We start from the raw sequence: 22,471 nt of genomic DNA on the forward strand, positions 1-22,471 counted from the left end.
CTAAAACTCTAAAGCTTCTGGAAGAAAACATAGGAGACTATCTTCACAAGCTTGGAACACGCAAAGGTTTTTTAGATAGGACACAGAAAGCAATAGCGATAAAAGAAAAAAATTGATAAATTTCTCTCTCCTTCCCCAAGTCTCCCTTCAGGGCTGGCATGCCTCCTCTCCCCACATGTTCCATACAGAGCCCTCACCCTCTACTCCCATCAGCACCATGTTTCTGAGGGCTTTGGGGGATCATTCACACAAATTTTGCCATGATTTACTCAACATTTCCCTTTAAACCAACTCACTCCCTTTTACTTAAATCTTGTCCAACCTTCTTTTCGCTTTGTCCTAAACAATCTTTGCTGTGAGATCCCTAGTTTGATAGGGTTTGATAGGGTTGTCATTTTTCTCTACTAAATATTAAAACAAGTCCCTATTAATTTTTTTTTAATGTGTGAAAAATCTAAAACTATTTCATGTACTGCACTTTTTTTTTTTTTTGCGGTACGCGGGCCCCTCACTGTTGTGGCCTCTCCCGTTGCAGAGCACAGGCTCCGGATGCGCAGGCTCAGCGGCCATGGCTCACGGGCCCAGCCGCTCTGTGGCATGTGGGATCTTCCCGGACTGGGGCACGAACCCGTGTCCCCTGCATCGGCAGGCGGACTCTCAACCACTGCGCCACCAGGGAAGCCCTGTACTGCACTTTTTACAGGTTCTTGTGAATGTGTGAATGGGCGTGAGCATGTATGTGTGTGTCTGAAGGTGTGTGTGGGCGGGTGAGAGTGAGCATGTGCAAGTGTTCATAAATATGTATGAGTGTGTGTGTGCGTGTGGGTGCACTGCAGGTGAGTGTAGGTGTGTGCATATGTGTATGTGTGAGTGTATATGAATATGTGAGCATATGTCTGAATGTGTGTAAATGTATGTGTTCCTGACTGTGCCTGACTGTGTAGTGTGTGTGAGTGTTGGGGTGGGATGGGGCTGGAGGAAGACTAGACTGGCTACATAGTGATGAGTCATAGTGGGAGGTAACCACCTCCCCTTGCCCCCCAACAGTGAGCCCAGATCACCAGGAAACAGGCAGGGCAAAGAAAAGGCATGTGGGCCACCATGCCCTTCAGCCACTTCCTGCTTATTATCCGCAGGCCCTCAGAGGAGGGGTGTGGGGGAGTGTCTTCTTGGCCAAGGGAGCACCTGGTTACAGCTGGTGTCCTGGTAACCATCACCAGGGACTGGGAGTACTTCTGGGAACAGCAGAAGCCAGCAGGCGGGGGCAGGTCCTCCATTGCTATATTTACAGGTCTGGATTTAGCACAAGACCTTGAGGCGGGGGACCGAGCTCCTAAATTTTCAATATGTTCATCTCCCTGGCAACCTTGTGCAAGGGATATTTTGTAGGAGCTCAGAGAGGTTAGATAAATTGCTCAAGTTCACACCGCTAGGATATTCAGAACCAGAGCAGGACCCAAGTCAAGGGTTTTTCCATTAAAGTTCAGACAGCATGGAACCCCCCAAAACCCCGTGGCAGCCATTCCTTGCACATGAGAACCTGAGCAGTAATGCCACGTGACACCAGATTTCGCTGTGGCTATAATCATATGGGTCTACCCTGTGGTCTCAGCTAAGTGGTTCTTCTGCCAATTTCCATGCCAAACCCCTCAGCCAGGAAGCAGCTGGTGTCATGTGTATGGAAATCTCATGAGTGGGTGACACTGCACACAGCAATTAGCATGCAAGGGCATTGATCAAGCAGAACTGACTTCAATTTGAAGTACAGGGGCAGGGTCCTGGAGGTGGGGGAGGGCCTCTGTGGAGGGACAGGGGTGGCCAGAGCATTATGTCTGGAGGGCTCAGGGCTGTGACTATTTAGCAACCATCATGGAAGCATTTCAATATTTAAATAATTCGGGCACATTCTGCATGTCAGTCTTGTACAAAGGATCCCAGTGTTTTCAATCTTCTCAGAGGTAGACGGTGAGGAAGCTCCTCTCTCTGTCCTTCCTCTGTCCGCTACGCCCTTGCATCGTAGATGAGCCCTTTAGTGCCAGGCACAATACTAGAGACTGAATCTCTGCCTGCACCCCAGGAGCTCCTGTCCTCCTTTTCTAAGAGATATTCTCCCAGGAATCTGGCGCAAATCCTAGGTTATAGAGGGGTCAGGTTGGTGCTGGTCAAGGTCAGTGTGCCCTGAGGGTCTGGGACGCAGGTCATTGTCACTGCGTGGAGTCCAGGGCAGAGGCATTATGCACACAGGGCCCTGAAGTTGGCTCTGGGACTCAGTCCCCCACCGTCTCATTTAGGCTTCACAGCGGCAAATGTATTCACAAACTTCGGGCTAAAGAAGCTTCACTTTAAAGAAAGTAGAGGAAACCCTGTGGCAAGCGAGATCGTGGGCAACTCAGGGTGGATGGGTATTTGGAAGGCCCTGGGCTTCTGCCTAAGGACCTGCCTTCCTCTCGCTCAGTGGTTCTCAAACTCAAGTGAACACGGGATCACTCCAGGGGATTAATAGTTAGGCATGTATTTTGGCATGAAATGGAGGAAAATGACAAACCTATCAAACTAGGGATGGTACAGCACTCTCCATGGCTGGTCCCGCGGGGCAGTGCTGGGCCCCCCTGCCACGGGCAGAGAGCTCCAGCCCTGTGTCCATCTGTCCGTCACTCCACTCCGAGCTCAAAGTCCTGGGGGAGGGAGCTGGAGTGACAACCAAGACTGCCAAAAGGAGAGAGATTCCCCCTAAAAAGAAAATCTGGGTGCTGCTTTCTAAAGCAGGGCAGAATGTATGCTGGACAGATGGATAACAGCAGACGTCCCCAACTGGTTTCTGTGGGAGGAAGGTGGTGCCTTGGAAAGACATGGACTCTGGGGCATGGACACCTGATTATGACCCCAGGCTTATCACGTCTGCTCTGTAACTGTGGACATCCTCCATTTATAACCGTGCCCAGACTTCCGGCAGCTCCTAAGGAAAAGCCCCAAATATTTTCAAGGCTTGGTGTGATCTGGTCCTGCTTCATGTCTCTTATCTGTCCCCAGACCCGTGGCTTGGGCCTGAGCCATCCCTTCTCTCTTCAAGCTCTTCCTCTCCCTCTCTTCTGCGTAATTAACGGAATTAGGCGGCCTCCTCAGCCTTAAGACCTCACTCAAACCCCCAGCTGCCTGAGGAAGGCCTCTGTATGAGTCAGGGTTCCCCAGAGAAACAGAATATCTCTGTCATCTCTAGCTCTGTAGATATAGAGAGAGGTTTTAAGGAATTGGCTCTTATGGTTGTGGAGGCTGGCAAGTCTGAATTTTGTAGGGCAGGTCGGCCAACTGGAAATTCCAGTAAAAGTTCATGCTGCAGTCTTGAGTCCGAAATCCACAGGGAAGCAAGTTAGAAACCCAGACAAGGACGGTTTCTATGTTGCAGTCTTGAAGCAGACTTCCTTCTTCTTCTGAAACCTCAGCCTTTGCTCATAAAGCCTTCAACTGATTGGATGAGGCCCACCCACAGTATGAAGTGTTACCTACTTAAAATTCACTGATTGTAAATGTTAATTACATCTAAAAAATACCTTCACCAAAACATCTAAGTGGTATTTGACCAAACAACTGGGTACTATAACCTAGCCAAGTTGACACATAAAATTAACAATCACACTTTCCCTGACATCTAGGGAAGATAAGCACCCCCTTCGTTCCCCCGCTTCCTGCTTACATGCTATTCTAGGACTGTGACTCCCTCCTTCATAGAACTATGACACTTCCTAATACTATCTGCTTAGTTTTGCTCTTCTCCACATTTTGCACTGTGTGCCTAAGGTGTGAAGTTTTGTTATTTATTCTCAGAAATTGGGTTGGGGTGCTTATTCAATCTGAAGATTTAGGTTTTTCTTCAACTTTGATCAATTCCCAGCCATTATCTTTTCAAATATTGCTCCTCTCCCATTCTCCCTCTGTTCTCCTGGGTATGCTAGCTAAGGTGTGCTAAATCTTGTCATTTTTTTCTCCTCTGTGTCTCTTAGCCATGGTTGCTTCCATATTTTTCTGCTCTTCATTTTCTCACTATGCTAATGGCAGAGTGATTTTTTTCAGAGGAATCATCCCACTTGCTAAATGTCTCTTTAGCTGTGTCTTATTCTGCTCTTCAATCTATCAATTTTAATAAATAATTTGTTAAAAATTGGGTTGGCCAAAAAGTTCATTTGGGTTTTTCCATAAGATGTCACAGGAAAACCTGAACGAACTTATTGGCCAACCCAATATATTTTTCATTTCTAAAACTATTTTGCTTGTGTTCCATCAATTTTTTTCATAGTCTCCTATTCTTTTTTTTTTTTTTTTTGAGAGTTATGTTTTATTTGGCAGGAAATTTTAGGACTTCAAGCTCAGGAGGCAGCATCTCAAGTAACCCTGAGAGAACTGCTCCAAGGAGGAGTTTTGCAACAAAGGGCAGGTAGTTGGGAACATCAAAAGGTTATTGTTAATTAAAGAAAACCAGATATCCCAAGTTAAGGAATTTAGCATCTTTCTATGTATGGGAAGATGCAAGAATCTGGGCTTACTGAAATCATTCCTTTGATATGCACCTCAGCTATCTGGGGCCAGTATCTTATGTTTTCACATCCATAGTTTCCTCAGGGTTTTCACATCCTGAGTTTCCTCAGGTCTCACTGTTGGGAGTGGCCACAGTTTGACGGCTGCTAGATGGCAGGTATTCTTTCCTTCCTGAGTTTCCTCAAGGCTCACAGGCTGGTTGGAGGGCTGTAATCGCTGATGACTGTGACATCCTTTGTTTACTGATATGGCAGGAAATATTCCATTTCTCAGATCCTCCTCTTGGTCAGGAATTCAACAAATATTTGGGAGACATTTCATGACCAAATTTTGTCCCAAGGCACTGGGACATAGTATCCTATTCTTTACTATTATTTCTTTTCTTTAAAAAATTCTTTATAATCACTTAAAATGTTTATTTTAGGTTTTCAGATTTTTTTGTATTCTTTCCATTTCTTAGGGGGTGAATTCTTCTGTATTTTTTGTTTATTTTAAAAAATACTTTAATATTTACTGATTATTTCTTATGGTAGTTTGTTTCCCTCTGTGGTTTATAATTTTTGATTGGGAACTCATCTTCGATGGGAGTTGTTTTGTTGTGGGATGTCTGTGAAAATGTCCTTACAGAGTACTTTAGGTTTTGCTTCTGTCCAGGTCCTAAGTTCCAGACTAACTTTTTTTAAAAATTTATTTATTTAATTTATTTATTTCTGGCTGCGCTGGGTCTTTGTTGCTACACACGGGCTTTCTCTAGTTGTGGAGAGTGGGAGTTACTTTTCATTGCAGTACACGGGCTTCTCATGGTGGTGGCTTCTCGTTTCAGAGCTCGGGCTCTAGGCGTGCGGGCTTCAGCAGTTGTGGTGCACGGGCTCAGTAGTAGTGGCTCGCAGGCTTTAGAGCACAGGCTCAGTAGTTGTGGTGCACGGGCTTAGTTGTTCTGTGGCATGTGGGATCTTCCTGGACCAGGGATCAAACCTGTGTCTCCTGCATTGGCAGGTGGATTCTTAAACACTGCACCACCAGGGAAGTCCCTGGACTAACTTTTATGTTAACTTTTTGGCACAGGAGTCCTGGGACCAGTGGCACACCAAGGAGGGGATGCAGTGGGAGCCATCTAACTCTCCCCTCCATGTGGGGCAGGCCTGGACCTTCCATCTTTCACAGGAACTTTTCTCCCACCCAAGCTCAGGACAGTGAGAAAATTTTGTTGCTCCTCCTGCCGGCCTGGTTGGTAGAGTTTTCCCAGGCTTCTTTTTCCCTGACTAGTTCTCTCTTTAAATCTCTAAGCCTTAAAAGGATAAGTTCAGAGGGATAAATTCCTGCCCTCCTGCCTCAAACAGCCTAGGGCTACCTCCTATCTTTGAAAGGGCCTTAGAACTCTAGGCTCCAGGACTTAGGGCCTTTATCTAGTCAAAACCCCATGAATCAAAGGCTCAGCTCTCACTCCTCATTCTGACTTTGAGTTCTTGCACTATCTTTGGAATCTGAGGATTTTCCTTTTTTTCTTTTGAGCTCAGCTGTGTATTTTCAAATGTTTTACTTGTGTTTATGCAGCACTTCTATATGGTAGCAAGAGAGGGGCTGCCTGAAATACTTCATCTAGCATGTGGCCAAAAGTGTTCTAATACATTGATCTGTGCGTTATCCAAGTAATACTAGTCTCCCCCACTAGACGGTAAACTCCATGAGGCAGGGAATGTGTTGGCTTTTGTTTCCAAAAAGGACTGAGCATATGAGTTCAATAAATAGTCTTGAATGAATGAATGAAGATACTCTCTCTGGAGACGTTAGTACCTAATCCATAGAGCTGTTGGGAGAACTTAGCAAGAGAAAGTATGTCAAATGCTTGGCATATGGTGTGAGCTCAGAGATGGTATTTATTAATCATGTCTATTAAGTCAAAGGCTCTACCATGATGGTTTCCCTGTAATTCAGCTCTCACCCCTCACCTCAGACTTTAGTCCTGGCCTAGGATAGCAGACAGGTTCTGTGGGTGTGGCCTCCTGACTTCTCCAGAGTACAAAGGTCAGCCCTTCCCACCAGAACAGCCCTAGCTCCTGGGTTTTAACCTGAGCCCCAAGGCCTGAATATGAACTGGCTAAAGTCCTGTCCTGTCTAGGGATCCCTGACCACGCCATTACCAGTGATCCCTTGTACAGCCCATTTTCTCTAGAAATCTCAGCTTTGAGAGGTTTGTTGAGGAAAAATGCATTTAATAAGTAATCATTGATGTATTTTTGCATTTTAATTAACCGAAGGCATTCAACTGCCTGGGCTTCCGATCAGCATGATAGGGTGAGATAATTTTAGCCCAAAGCAAGGAAACATAATATTTTCATCAGGCTGTGTGGACTCTCCTCCCATTTCTAACCCAGGGATTTGAAGACTCCAAATGATAAAGTCCTGCCCAGGGGGACCCACCAACAGCAGCAGTGCCTTGCAACTCAGAACCAAAGAGGACAGCCAGGGACTTCTAAGATGGCACCCAAGGTCAACCTTATAAGTATAGTTTCAAGAAACCAGGTGGAAATGGTGAGAGGCAAGAAGGGAACTGACAAGGCTTACAATAGGTTTTATGTAGCCTCAGGAAAACTAATTTAAAATGTGGGGTGTGTGTGTGTGTGTGTGTGTGTGTGTGTGTGTGTGTGTGTGAGGGGGGTCTCCTTGGGCATGTTGGAAAGTATACTCAACCAATGAGGGGAACTTTGAGCTATGGACTAAAAAAAATGAGATATATTAACTGCCTTTTACATATCAGTCACTTCACTTAATATAATTTCCTCAACACCTGTGAGGTTGGTACCACCCCACCACCACCACCACCACCACTTTACAAGTAAAGAAACTGAGTCAGAGGGATCTTAAGTAACCTGGCCACGGACATGTAGCTGGTAGGTCAAGAGCCAAACTGGTGTGACTCCCATGCCCAGTCTCTGGCCACCAAAGGACTGCCTCTCCTGTGCATGAGGAATGAGTTATAGGCACTGATTGCCAACTTTGGCTGCTTGCTGGAATCTTCTGAGGATGTTTAAAAAATATTGATGTCTGGGTCCAAACACTAGAGATTTTTTAAAAAATTAGTTAATTTATTTATTTTTGGCTGTGTTGGGTCTTCGTTGCTGGGCGTGGGCTTTCTCTAGTTATGAAGAGCAGGGACTACTTTTTGTTGCAGTGGGTGGGCTTCTCATTGCGGTGGCTTCTCTTGCTGCAGAGCACAGGCTCTAGGTGCACGGGCTTAAGTAGGTGCAGCATGCAGGCTCCGTAGTTGTGGCTTGTGGGCTCTAGGGCACAGGCTCGGTAGTTGTGGCGTGTGGGCTTAGTTGCTCCGCAGCATGTGGGATCTTCCTGGACCAGGGATCGAACCCACGACCCCTGAATTGGCAGGCAGATTCTTAACCACTGAGCCACCAGGGAAGTCCCGCCGCATGAGCTTCTAAGTCAATGGTGCTGGTGAGGAGAAGTTGAGAATTCTGAATTGGAGATGTGAAGCTTCGAGTCTAGACCCGGGGTGGGGGCCAGGGAGGGGAGGTAAGCTGGAGATAACATTTCATTAGCTTGTAGATGGGACTGACAGCCATGGGAGAGGTGGGATCCCTGGAGAAACTTAGAAGGGAGGGGAAGGGAAGTGAGGACTGGGCCCCAGGCCTCCACCATGGAGAGGTCAGGAAGAGGAGGCTGAACCAACCCAGGAGACTGAGAAAGAGGAGCCAGTGAGGGTAAGAGTGAAACCATGTGAGTGGGGTGTGCTGATGGGAGTGAGCTCAGACAGGCAGGAAAGAGGGAGGGCTTAACTGTGCCAAAAACTTCGATCAGCTGGTAAGATAGGGACCAACCTAAAACGCTGAGACTTACAAGTTGGAGGTCATGGGCAACCTTGACAAGAGAGCTTCAGAGGGGTGGTGGGGACTTAGACTTCACAAGAGTGAGTACAAGAGTGAATGGGACAGAAGGAGATGGAGTTACAAGGACAGACCAATCTACCTGAGGGATTTTGCTGTACAAGGGAATAGAGAAATGGACTAGCCCATTGGGAGAAGAAGGAGAACCCAGATGGTCACTGATGACCTTGCCGAGAGGTTTCAGAGCAGCAGACGTGACAGAATGGGGACTGCTGTGTTAGGCAGGAGGTCGGCATGTCTTCCCTGAGACTGAAGGAAAGAGGGAAGAAAGCGTAAATGTGTAGACATCTCCGAAGGAAATGGAGGGCTTCTGCCAGTGTTCTTTCTCTGTGGCCTGAAATTTCACCATCACTGTTTTGGAAACCTGACTTTCAGCAACCAAAGAGAAAGATGCCACCTGAAGAGGAGAGCCGAGATGGAGGCCGGTAGAGAAAGGTCCCCAAGGAAAGGATGAGCTCTAGTTACAGCCCCTTTGGCCTAAGGCTGCCTGTCAGGGTGGATCTGGTCAGAAAAGCCGGTCTGGCTGGGGCAGCAGGTGCAGGACAGCACATCTGCAGACAGTCTACAGCTTCAGGACCCAGGACTTTACCACTGGAAAATGCATTAATTTAGGAATCCCCCAGTTCTGGCTAGGGGCTGATGATTCAGAAGGGCTAATGGACCCTCGGTAGGAAAGAATCCTTCCTGCTGTTTCATGGTTCCCAGAGCCACACCTGTGAAATAATGAGCGTGACCTTTGCATCCAGAAAAGGGATGTACCAGTTGAGATGCCTCAAGCCAATAAAACAGTGATGCTTGCTACTCAAAGTGTGGTCCCTGAACCAGCAGCATCAGCAGCAACTGGGATCTCCATAAAAATACAGAGTCTCAGACCTATTGCATCAGTCTTACTTTAACAAAATTCCCAAGTGATTCGAATGTGTTCACCTAACCACTAACATTGAGAACCACTAACTTAAGCCATAAAGATGTTTACTTTGGGAGCTAGAATCCAGGGTAGATTCGGCAGCCCTCCTGATGTAATTGAGGACTAACAATTATCAGAGGGTTTGTTTTTTTTTTTAATCCTGATGCTTATTGCCTCATGATTATAAGACGGTTGCCACAGCTCCTGGAATCATGCACTGATATGACAAGGTTCAAAGCCTGGGAATGGGGTGAAGGGCCAAGGTGATAAGAGCTTGTTTTGTGAACTCTCTCCTTTTGTCAAATGGGAAAAAACTTTCCCAGAGCCCTGCAAGAAATGTCTCCTTGGTTCTAATTGGGCAAAGACTTGCCACCCTCACCTGCTAGGGCATCTGGGAAAGTGAATTTCTGGCTTTTCATTGTCCATAATAGGAAGCAGAATATGGAGGAGATGGGAAAAGGCTACTAGGCAGCCAGTCATCAGTGCGTGCCATAAAAGGCAAACGTGAACCATAAATGCACATATGGCAAACTTAACGCATTAAGTAATTCAGTAATTAGTTATGTAATTATTTAATGATAGAAAACAAAGGAGATCAGGGTCTCCCATTAATTTTGTCTTTAACTGATTTGATCAATTAATAGATCATTTTTTTTCTGTTTGATTGGTTTGCTTTATGTTTGTCCAGATCAAAAATCAAAAGATTTTGTTTAAAATACAAGCTTCTGAACTTCCCCAGTGGCACAGTGGTTAAGAATCCGCCTGCCAATGCAGGGGTCATGGGTTCGAGCCCTTGTCCGGGAAGACCTTACATGCCGTGGAGCAACTAAGGCCCTGTGCATCATAACTACTGAGCCTGAGCTCTAGAGCCTGTGAGCCACAACTACTGAGCCCGCGTGCTACAACTACTGAAGCCTGTGCGCCTACAGCCCGTGCTCCGCAACAAGAGAAGTCACCGCAGAGAGAAGCCTGAGCACCACAACGAAGAGTAGCCCCTGCTCGCCGCAACTAGAGAAAAGCCCGCATGCAGCAACGAAGACCCAGCGCAGCCAAAAAAATTAAATAAATTAAATAAAATTTTAAAAAAATTACAAACTTCTTTGAAGGCAGAAGTTCCTATCTGAATGTACTGTTCCTAGCTCTGTGTCACTACACTCAGTAAAAATATAGGTGAAGAGACCAAGAATAAGGTAGTCAACCACGTCTATTAATGCTCTTCAAACATAAATGTGCTGGCCACAACAGCTGCATAAAAAAACCCTTAGAATTTTAATACCCTTTACCACAGAAATTCCACTTCCGCAAATTAGTCCTAAGGAAATAATCATGAATGCATTTCAGAAACAGCCATTGACAAGCTGCTTATAAAAACTGGGGACAACTTAAATCTCCCATGAGTGGGTGTTTGTTAGATGATACAGCCATACAATGAGATACTAAACAGCTATAAAAAAAAATTGACAGCATTGAGTAGTATTTAATGGCAAGCGAAGATGTCCGCAATATATCATTAAGTGATAAAAGCAGTTTATGAGGCAATAAGTATACAGTATAATCTCATTTTAATTTTTTTAAACATAATTATGCTATGAAAAAAAAACACTGCAAGGACACACCACAGAATATTGCCTCTCTGGATGGCAGGATTATGTGAGGTTTTGATTTTTTCCTTATGTAATTTATTTTGTAAACATGTTTTATTTTGCTATAAGGAAAAAAAAAGTTAGAGAGGGTTTGTGGAGCTCTGATTAGGACCTAGGCTTCCCTTTCTCACCCCTTCTCCCTACCCCCAGGCTAAGCAAGAAGACTTCCCCTGCCAACTCAGAATGCCGTGGAGGCTTCTGGATACCCCTCCCACTTGGCCAAGTTTCTGTTTTGGTGGAAACTCTCAATGTTTCCATTGTCTGACTTGAGAGTGTTCAAATTATTCAGCTTAGTTAAGTAGGACTAGGTGTTGTTTTGATAGAGACTCTCACCCATCGATTTTCTTTACCTCTTGTTTGTTTTAGGAGCCACGAATGAAAAGGGTTGAAAGGGAAGGCAGCCCACCTTGCAGTATCTACGTCTGAAAGGCAGCCTTTCTGCTGGAAGAAAGGACAGTGGGGATGGCCTCTGGCTGGTGACTTTCCACACTGCCAGGTCCTTAGAGTCTTGAAAGCCAGCAAGAACTGTTTCTTCGCAGTAGTAGCTGCCTGGGTTCCAAGGTGAGTCAAATAATATCCCTTATCTAAGTAGACCAGATGGTGGTTTCATGAGTGGACATTTATCCTCTTAACTCAGATGTACGTTCCTACTCTGTGCCAGGTGGTTTTGTGGGGAGAGGGAGCCAGTCTAGACAGGTGACCATGGCAACCTCTCAGGGGTGGTGACATCTGAGCTTAGACTTGAGTGGACTTCCAGCCATGAGCAAATCTGGCAGAACAGGTTTCCAGACAGAGGAAACGACAAGGGGAAGGACTTGTGTGGGAATGAGCTTGGCCATTTCTAGGAAAGGAAGGAATCCTAGGAGGTCTTTTCCTGGGATAAATTCCCACAATGGGGTGACGGGACCAAAAGTTATAGACATTTTTAGACTCTTTATATATATATGTGTGTACATATATATCTCTCTGGATTGTTTCCAAAATGAACTTAACTAAGATCTTGTGTTCAATTGTTAACAGTGGTTATCCTGGAAAGTGGGATTCAGTGGTCGACCGGATGAGAAAAGAGACTTTAAAGTTTCTATCTTCTGCATGATTTGAATTTTGTGCCAAGAGTATACATCATTTTTATAATTTAAAGTGACCTAATGTTTTAGAACACTGGTAATAAGCAGGGTAATAGATATAGTGTTTTATTGTTCTAAATATCACACATACATATATAAATCCATTATATGTATGAAATATTTCATACTAAAAGCTTGATTTTTTATAAAATGTATTAATTTATATGCTAGCAGGTAGCTCTAAATGCGACAGTTTCACCACATATGCACAAGGATCGACGATTATTACTCTTTAACATTTTTGCCTCTTTAATTGGGTTCAGGTTCTAGTTTGCTCTGGTGCTAGACAGATCACTTTATCGTCTGTAGGTTTCAGTTTTTTTGTCCAATGAGAAGAAAGATCTGACCAAGCTCTCAATTCCCTAACAGAATTTTTCAGGAAATTTAATAAAATAGTATGTGGAAAGGCACTTAGTAAAATTTTAAATGCAATAGACTAGAACAGAGGAAAGAGAGAATTAGGAAGGAATTTCCACCTGGAATGGACTCCCCCTTTATCCACATCTCACCAAGGCCAGTGGCTTCTCAGTTCAGCCTTCCTGCACTCTCTCATTTACCCCGTTCTGTCCATTATCTAAATTCTGTCTCAGATGTTCTTAAACCTAAGGCTTTACAGTGTGACACATTAATTGTTTTGCATGCATTGATGATGACATCCCCCAGAGGAGGGTCCAGTGAAGGCATGGTGTCCTGAGGGTGGCAGTTTAGAGGAGAGGAGATAATTTGGGGGGAAAGGGTGGTCTTTCCCGATACTAAAGTTACAGAGAGTGGGATGGGTTGGGAAGAGTTTCAAATGAGGTTTTATCAGAATTAGGTTCTAGTCTGGGTTTTTCAAAAACTAGCTCTGAGTGTGTCCGGTCTCTTCACCTTTCTGGTTTTGGCTTCTTAATATGTGGAGCTCAAGAAGCGGGGCTACGAAATTTTCCCTTTCTGTTTCGTTATGGTGTTTTAGGGATTTGGTAAAGCAACGTACTTTAAGAAGCCTTGAAAATGGGGAGGCTTTGTAGAAGTACAAGGGTCTATTGTTGCTATTTAATGACTGCCTTTGTGCCCAGCGGGTCACACAAGGATGCTCACACAAGGCCTGCTGACCGAGGTCGGAGGGAAGGGGTCCTCTCCCTGGCTCCAAGTGTCATGGACAGACCTTGAGCTTTGATTCTAGGCAGAACTCAGTTTACACCTTCATTCTGCCAACCACTACCTGCTAGTTATTAAACCTCCCTGTGTTCAACGTCACCTATGCTCACTAATATCCTGTGCTTCTCCCCTTCCTGGCACATGGAAGACTCAGCCCCCTTGTAGGCGGGTGGGGCCATAGGACTAGTTCTGGCAACTGAAATGACAGCAGAAGTTCACTTCCAGGCTGAAGAAGAAACTCATGGGCTTCCCTGGTGGCGCAGTGGTTGAGAGTCTGCCTGCTGATGCAGGGGACACGGGTTCGTGCCCCGGTCCGGGAAGATCCCACATGCCGCGGAGCAGCTGGGCCCCTGAGCCATGGCCGCTGAGCCTGTGCGTCTGGAGCCTGTGCTCCGCAATGGGAGAGGCCACAACAGTGAGATGACCGCGTACCGCACAAAAAAAAAAAAAAAAAAAAAGAAACTCATGCATGATTCTCCAGTCTCTCTCTTCCCCTGCCAATTGTGCAGTTGGGCAATTGTGGCAGAGGCCTTGAGTTTACATGGTGGGCCAAGAGATCAAAACAGCCAGGGTCTTGGAGTCACTGCATGGCAGGCTGCTGTGAGTGGCAAATACACACTAATTGTATAAAACCACTGAGATTCTTAGGACTGTTTGTTACTACAGCACAACCTTGCCTATCCTGACTAACACACAAACTGAGTCTCAGTTTCCCCTCCCCTACTTCACATGACTGTGGTGAAGATATAATAGAGAATATGTGTCAAGCTGTTAGCTCAATGTTGACTCATAGAAGGGACTCACTGAATGTTTAATTCTTGCCCACCCCTAGCAAGATGGTCATTCTTGGTAAAGTCACACAAGGCCACCCGACCAGACCTTCCCATGGACCTCTGGAGCATAGCTATGAGATCAGTAGTTCCTCATGGAAGCAGGCATGCCATCCTTATTAAGCTGCAGGTATTATGAGTTCTGTCTCTCCACACTTCCCAGTTATTTCTGTGGAAATCCTGGGGTCGTAATTTGGATTTGTTGAGAGATGTGGCACTGACAGCCCCTGACATCTGTTTACAACAAGCTGTGACAACTCTGCTTTCCCTGCACCACTGCCACCATCGGCTTCCATCCACAGCAGGGGGCAGGGGTGGGGCTGCTGAATGGTTGGGAGTTGGGAGGGAGCTACCATTGCCCCTCCCGGTCCATCCCTCGACTCTTTAACAGCAACAAAATAATAAAAATAAAATAATTAATTCAAAACAAATTCTGAGCTGTGGGTGCCTTTTTTTTTTTTTTTTGAGTAAGGTTTAATGAAATGTTGGTGGTGCTAAAGCAAAACATGAACCTGAACGCTGGATGGGGAGGAAAAAAACCCCTGTGAAAAGTCACCTTCCCCTTGTTAATGACGGCTGGGTGTGTTTGAGGGTGGTTCTGTGAGGGGGTTTGTGCAGCCAGGCTGACACTTTTAGCTACATCAGGAAAGCAGTTTCTTTCTTTCTTTCTTTTTTTAAACTTATGTATTTTATTTATTTATTTTTGGCTGCGTTGGGTCTTCGTTGCTGCACATGGGCTTTCTCTAGTTGCGGCGAGCGGGGGCTACTCTTCATTGTGGTGTGCGGGCTTCTTATTGCGGTGGCTTCTCTTGTTGTGGAGCACGAGCTCTAGGCATGCAGGCTTCAGTAGCTGTGGCACACGGGCTTCAGTAGTTGCAGCACGTGAACTCAATAGCTGTGGCACATGGGCTCAGTAATTGTGGCTCATGGGCTTAGTTGCTCCGCAGCATGTGGGAATCTTTCTGGACCAGGGCTCGAACCTGTGTCCTCTGCATTGGCAGGCGGATTCTTAACCACTGCGCCACCAGGGAAGTCCAGGAAAGCAGTTTCTTGAACCCCACAGTGAGGGAGAGAAGTTAAAGAGCCCTTAGAAATTTAAATCAGGGCTCTGGTGGTATTTTCCAGAGCCAGTGACTCAGGATTGCTCACCTAGACACCTTTCCCAGCAATATTTCCCCTGCACACACACTGTCTCTCCACACACACACACACACATACACACACACACACACACACACACACCCTCATCCAATTATGGAGAAGATGGGAGCACGCAACTCAGAAATGCTTTTCGCCTAGCCTTGGAAGACACAAAAGAAAGGCAAGTCCATTTTCAAAGTCTCGGCCTGGCTGTGGACGGGCCTACTCCTCCCTCAGTCCCTCTCCTGACCCACAGGAGCTGTACGAGACAGTTCAGGAAAATGGATTCCACCCCACCTCTCCATCTTATGAGAAACAGATGACTCCTTCCTCGGAAATGGCCAGCGCCTCCAGAAATCCATCCTTGTCCCTTCTTTGTTCCAAAACAAACACTTGCCTTGGCTTCTGTTCTCACGCCCAGACACGCTCTACAGGAGTAGAACTCCTGAGCCAAAGGCCTGGGACTTGCATGGAAGTCAACAGACTCTCCAGGAGCTGCGACCACAGAGAGGTGGGGCGGGGTGTCCTAACAAACGTTCCAGACTTACACATCCGCACAGGCTTATCCCCTTCACCCAGGTAGGCTCTGGATTCACTTCAAGGGTGATAACAGTTAGCAAGGTATCAGCACGTATGGAGCATTTGCCAAATGTTAGGCTCTCTGCTAAGATCTGTGTGAGTGTTTCCCATTTGACCCTCCCAGTCCCATTAATAGAGGAGGAAACTGAGGTTCAGAGAGATCAAGTCACGTCACTACTGGGTGGGGAAGATGGAGTCCAACCCAGGCCCAGACCTCTCCACTCCAGGCTTAAAACTACTTTCAGAACTAGGAATAAATGCCGTCTTTTCAGATCTTCACTGATGGCCTGAGGACTCACCTTCATTTAGGTTCCATCAGTGGAATCTGGAGCTTTCACCTTCCTTCCTTATTTCACTGAAATCTTACCACAGTGAGGCATGGGGCTGAGCCTCACAACTGTCTTAGGGAGGGAGCCCTGGCCTCTCAGAGAGGTTAAGGACCTTGCGGTAAGTGACACTATGATGGCTCTTGGGAATGGATTTGAATTTTGGAAACAGCCAAAAGCTATTTGGAGTAAAGTCTACTCAACTAGTTAATGTATCTATCTGCAAAATTAGGCGCGCTTAATATAAATTTACACACAACGGATCATCTTGTGTGGTTCATAGGCTGGTGTTTCAGGAATGGTCAGAAATTTCTTCCGAATCTGAAGTAAAATCTGCCTCCTTGTAATCTGCTCCTGTGACTCCAGTTCGAATCCTGCAGCCACATAAAGTCGGCCTCATTGCTACCTCTCTCCACACTCCACTCCATCCTCACAGCGTAGTTATCCGGATGCCAACCCAGCAGATTAGAGACTGCAAAATAAAAACACGGGGACATGGACGTTAGAATCACCTGAAATGATTCTAACGTACCAGTTCCCAGGTTCTACCCCCAGAGAGTCTAATTTTATCAGCCTGGTTTAGGGCCCAGGTGTGGTTGTCTTTTTGAAGTTCCTTAAGTGAGTTTAGCCAGGGTTGAGAACTGCTGTGTTCAGAAGAGAGGAGAAATTAAACCCGGAGAGTCTGGGTAACTAGCCCAGGAACCATATTCTAGAGCTGGGCGTTAGGCCACTGTCCACATGCCCCTTGGTTCCTCTGGACATGCCCACCCTACTTGACCCAAATGGGTCCCCTGACTGTGGGGTCCCAGCAGGGACAGCAGGGGAATGATGGTCTCTGCAATCTGCCCAGTTCTGAAAGCGTTGCTCATCACCCACAGTAATGTTTGATTTCTTGTGACAAAAGGAATGCTGGAGAGCTCGGCGCAGGTGATGCCCTGAGTGCCACTCTGCTCAGCTCCCACATGAGGACATGGACTTGGGGGTGTGGACTCGGGTCCAGAACCATGAGAGGCCCGTGTCTGTGGACATTCTCTCGACTTGCACTTAGATGGTTGGAAGTACATACTTCTGGAACCATGGCACCAGCCCTACTATAATGGAATAAGATATCCAACTTTCCAAGAGATCTTACCTCCCAGGCATTGAGAGGTACCTCCTTCAGAATTCTGAGGGCCAGAGGAAGCCTGTGGAGTGAGGCCGCCTCTATTGCTGTCTTATTTCTGATAAGAACAAAGATTGATTTATTTTATTTTATTTTATTTTTGCGGCACGCGGGCCTCTCACTGTTGTGGCCTCTCCCGTTGCGGAGCACAGGCTCCAGACGCCCAGGCTCAGCGGCCATGGCTCACGGGCCCAGCCGCTCCGCGGCATGTGGGATCTTCCCGGACCGGGGCACGAACCCGTGTCCCCTGCATCGGCAGGCGGACTCTCAACCACTGCACCACCAGGGAAGCCCAAGAACAAAGATTTTGAATCCTCGTCTAATTTAATTTCTGACCTTATAGGTACTGTGTACGTATAATGCTGATGTTTTGGGACTTCCCTTGTGGTCCAGTGGTTAAGACTCTGCGTTTCCACTTCAGGGGCATGGGTTTGATCCCTGGTTGGGGAACTAAGATCTCACATGCAGTGTGGCGTGGGCCAAAAAAACCCAAAAAGCGTATGTTTTATATAACCTGTAGCTGGGGACATGAGGATGGGTTGCCCTCCTGCCCTGGCACTGAGACTGATAGGAATAACAGGCCTGAAGGAGCCAAGGCAGGGATTGTCTCCACTGTGGCTCCCCAGGGGAGAGTCCACCGACTCGCCAAGGCCTAGCCTCAGTCCCTCTCCCTGTAACCCTATATTTAAGCTTCTCTAGATGTCTCTTTTTCTTAAGCCCCAGATGCTGTGTTCCTGGCTCTCCATTACCCTTCTGCCACTAACAGAAATATTTATCTGGTTGTTACTCCCCTTACCTTTCCCTTCCATGGCTCTCCCTACCCCCTTCCCTCAGCTCCAGGACACACTTTACCTAGAAAGCAACAGGAGGGAATTTCAGGCCAAGAAAAAGGCACAGTTGTAGCGATTAACTCAATTGACTACCATCTATACACATGGATACAAATATATTGATTCCACAGACGCAAGTTCATTTTGTCCATCCTCAACATAACCTTGCGTGACGGATAATTTTAAGGGTCAACTTGACTGGGCCACAGGTGCCCAGATATTTTGTCAAACATTATTCTGGAGGTGTCTGTGAGGGTGTTTTTAGACGAGATTAGCATTTAAAGCAGTAGACGGAGTGGAGCAGGTTGCCCTCTTTAATGTGAGTGGGCCTCAACCAATCAGTCGAAGGCCTAAATAGAACAAAAAAGCCTGACCGTCCTCTGAGTAAGAGAGAATTCTTCCTGCCTGATGGCCTTCAAACTGGGATGTTGGCTTTTTTTCTGCCCTTGGATTCAAACTGAAACATCAGCCTTTCCTGGGTCCTGAGCTGCTGGCCTTCAGATCTTGGGACTCGCTCACCTCCTTAATCACATGAGCCAATTCCTTATAATAAACTTCTTTTTCTATTTATATACATCCCACTGGTTCTGTTTCTCTGGAGAACCCTGACTAATCATCATCTTGCCTCAGAGACATTGCCAATATCCCCATTTTGCAGATGGAGAAAATGTTTCAGAGTCAGGCCACCATCACCCACTCCGATGTGCGCTGCCCTGCCCTCTCTGGATCCTGCGCACTCCAGCTCTGCTCGCCTCCTTCCCTCCTTCCTCCCCATGTCTCTGTCCCTTCTGCAGCTCATCTTGTCCATGTGGCAGCTCCATCTCCATCCCCCTTCCCCATCTGGGCCAGCATGTACCTCGATCTAAGAGCTGTGATTCTCTCCCTGGTTCATTAGAGGGAGTTGGACAAATCGATATTTATGGGGGAGTTAAATACACACACTGGCCTTCCCTGATTCTGCAGTCACTTCTTTTTTTGAACACTTGAAAATATCTCAGAACCCACATTATTCCTTTGGTTGTCCATCCACACCATTGTTTTGTAGAGAAGGCTGTATTTGCTGGAGACCCTGTCTCTCTAATCTCCATTTCTTTCCCTACCATTTTGCACATTCCTTTCTCACTCCAGATAATCTCCTTCTGCCTGCAGGTCTACTTCCAAAATATTTCAAGGAAAGGTGTTTGACTGGCTCACACATTTTGACCTGCTGTGGTTCCCAAAATATTTTGGAGAGATCTAGGGGGTAGGTTAGCTTCTTCTTGGCCATAGGCTGGGTAGTTTTGGTGTGATGGCAAATGTATTCTGACTTTCAGATGGTAGAAAGAAAGGAAAGCAGGAAGAACAAAGGAAAGGAAAGAAAATAAGAAAGACACCAATAGCAACGCCCAACAGCTAAGTTTATATGAACGTAACCATAATAATTCTCTAAGGACAGCTTGTACTTTACCTTGGGCCAGCCAGGAGCAGGGGGCACCAACAACCACAGTGAGCCATATACCAGGTTTAAGATTATATTTACCCAGGTTCTTTTTCCATCCTAAGTATTTGAAAACACTTCAACACATTCAGTGTTAATAATTCTTCCTTCTGAGCATCTAGAGAAACAGGTCAGTGAAGGGACTTACTCAGTATGATGGAGCAAGTGGGAGACAGGAAGATCTTTGAGGCCTGGACATTGTCCCTTATGAGGCTTCTCCTCCAGGCTGGAACCTGGGAACATGGTCTTAAGCTGGAGCCAAAATAGAGTTAGAGAGAATGTGGAGGAGGGCTTCCCAGAAGGCAGAGCCTGGGAGAGGGACTTGAAGAAAAGGCTAGTGGGAGGCTGCCAGGCAGGTCAGGAGGTCATGATTCCCAGAGTCCTCCAGCCCTCTGGTTGAAGAACCACTTCACTGTGAATTATTACCCCGGCTCTTGTTTGTGTCTGTATAACAGCCATAACAGTGGATGCCACAAAGGTCAACCCTGGGGCTCTTGCTGCGCCAATGCATTTAGTAAGGGTTGGGGTTGGAGATGAGTTGATGAAGTTGCTGTTGATCCAAACACGGTTTGGCTAGCCAAGGCGGTTTGAAGCCTGTGAGAAACTCCAGATGGAATTCATGTCCTCTGGGGTCCCAGGCAAGGATGGCAGCTAAAATTTAACTTGAACGCATTCAAGGTAAGGCACATGGGGTGGAAGCTCATCTCAGCTTCTCACATGAGACGGAGGACTCTGAGTGGAGTGCCGAGAAGCTGGGGTGACCCACAGGGAGTGGGCACTCACTCAGTCCAGGCCAGAGGCCCACCTTGGCCACCAGAGCAAGCAGCATGCCAGTTGTAGAGGAGCCCTGGGCCCTGGCCTCCTGAGGAGCTGCTGGACCCCACAAGGGTCTGGGCTGCCCCTTTCTGTGTGGGGTCATCTCACATCCCACCTGGCATTACTTGGTGGGATCTTAGCACTTCCCCTTCATGTGACATTAGAAAAGGAGGCCCCAAGGGGTGGAAAGACCGACCCAAAGTCACCCAGCTGGATGGAAGCTGAGCCAGTACCAGAAACCGACCCTTGGCTTCCAGTTGGATTATTTCCACTTTTCTTGTCTGTGGGTCCCCGACCCCTCCAACCCCCATTCAACCAGAGGCAGGTAAACAGCAGCCCCCCCAGCCCCCAGCTGGAGATGGTGGGGGATGGGCACCTGGGGCCACCCGGTTCTCATTCGCTCCTTCACCCCGGTTGTGCCTTCCAATGAGTGCACACCAAGCCCTTGCTATGCCTCGTGCACCATTACACGTAAGGGCAGGAAATCTAGAGTCAGACCTTGACCATTTAATTCCTCTGAGGCTTGATTTCCTCATCTGGAAAATGGACAACATTAATCCCTGTGTCTAACACATGCGGTGAAATGCTCTATGAAGGGCAGCTATACAAGACAGGGAGTCCAGGCCCCCAAGAAGTTCATGGTCCTCAGGGGAGCCAGATTCACCTATAACTATACTCAGGGTGTATGAACATGGTGGTTTAGGAGCAAAGGAAGGAATAACTAACTAACTAACTAACTATCTAGGGTATACCAATATTTGTCCTGCCACTTACCAGCTGGATGACCATAAACACATTTCTCATCCTCTCTGGAGGAACCTGAATCTTCTTATTTGTAAAACGGGATAACAGAAATAGCACATAAATTCAGGGTTATGGATTTAAGAATTGGACACAACAAATATGAAGCACCTGACACTCAATAGACATCAGTATAGTAGTATCATCATTTTTGAGGGTGAAGTCAGAGAAATCTTCACAGGAGAGGTGACATCTGAGTTGAGTTTGAGAGATGAGCAGAGATCTACGGGGAGAAGTTTGAACAGCATGGACGAAGGCATGGACACGTGGAAATATGGCTTATTCAGAGGAGAGCAAGCAGCTTGGAGATTCTGAAGCAGGGAGTTTGTGGGAGAGTGGGAGTGAGGACACAGGGACCAGGCCATGGTGGGCTTTGTGCCTGATGTAAAGAATTTTGGACTTTTGGATAATGAGGGCCATTGGAGGTTTTTGAGCTTAGGCAGGACAGGATCAAGTTGGCATTTATAAGATAAGGTTTGTTGCCACTTTCTTGGCTACTGGTTTTTTGTTTGTTTGTTTTACCACAAGCCACATTATAACACCACTAATACAATAGTAGTAAACTCCTGAATATCTATCAATCAGAAGTCTATTGGTTGCAAGTGACAGAATACCAAACTCAAACCAGGTGTGGTGGTTTTAAAATATGTTCACAAATTCTTTGGTCTTCATGCCTTCAAGAGGTAGAGACTGATTCCCTCCCTTTGACTGTAGGCTGGACTTAGTAACTCACTTCTAACAAACAGAACAAGTGGCAGTGACAATGTGCACTTCAGAGTCGAGGTCATAAAAGGCCCCCCTCACTTGCTCTTTTGGATGACTCATTCCAGAGGAAGTCAGCTGCCATGTTGTAAGGACACTCAATCAGCCTACAGAGAGCTCAATGACCAGAAAATGAGGCCTCCTGCCAACAGCCACATGGGTGAACCATCAGGAAAGCCCAGTCAGGCCTTCAGGGTCCTTGTGATCATCCAGACTGAGATCCAGTGAGAGACACTGAGCCAGGATCATTCAGCTTACACCACTCCCAAACCTTGACCTACAGAAATAGTGAGATAGTTAATGTTGGCTCTTTTCAGCCACTAAGTTTTGCAGTACTTTATTATGCATCGATAAATAACTAATCTGATATACCAGCTTAAGCAAATAAAAATAAAATAAATTTTAAAAATTAAAAAAAATAAAAAAGATAGGAGAGAAAGAGAACACGTCACCAGAGTTAGATTAACAAAAATCCTTTAAAAAGGAAACATATTAAGAAATAAAT

The 22,471-nt window shown here is 46.3% G+C and overlaps 1 long non-coding RNA gene across 2 annotated transcripts in view; it reads left to right on the forward strand.

The window, feature by feature from the left end:
* LOC132529750 (uncharacterized) overlaps positions 1–14,460 on the forward strand; it is a 41,657-nt gene extending 27,197 nt beyond the window's left edge. For both annotated transcript variants that reach the window (XR_009543560.1, XR_009543561.1), the window contains 2 exons: positions 11,346–11,540; positions 13,392–14,460. This is a non-coding gene — a long non-coding RNA (uncharacterized LOC132529750). The remainder of the gene's footprint in view (positions 1–11,345; positions 11,541–13,391) is intronic.
* The last annotated feature ends 8,011 nt before the right edge of the window (positions 14,461–22,471 follow it).

The sequence above is a fragment of the Lagenorhynchus albirostris genome, chromosome 1, assembly GCF_949774975.1.
Source record: "Lagenorhynchus albirostris chromosome 1, mLagAlb1.1, whole genome shotgun sequence".
Lineage (NCBI taxonomy): Eukaryota > Metazoa > Chordata > Mammalia > Artiodactyla > Delphinidae > Lagenorhynchus > Lagenorhynchus albirostris.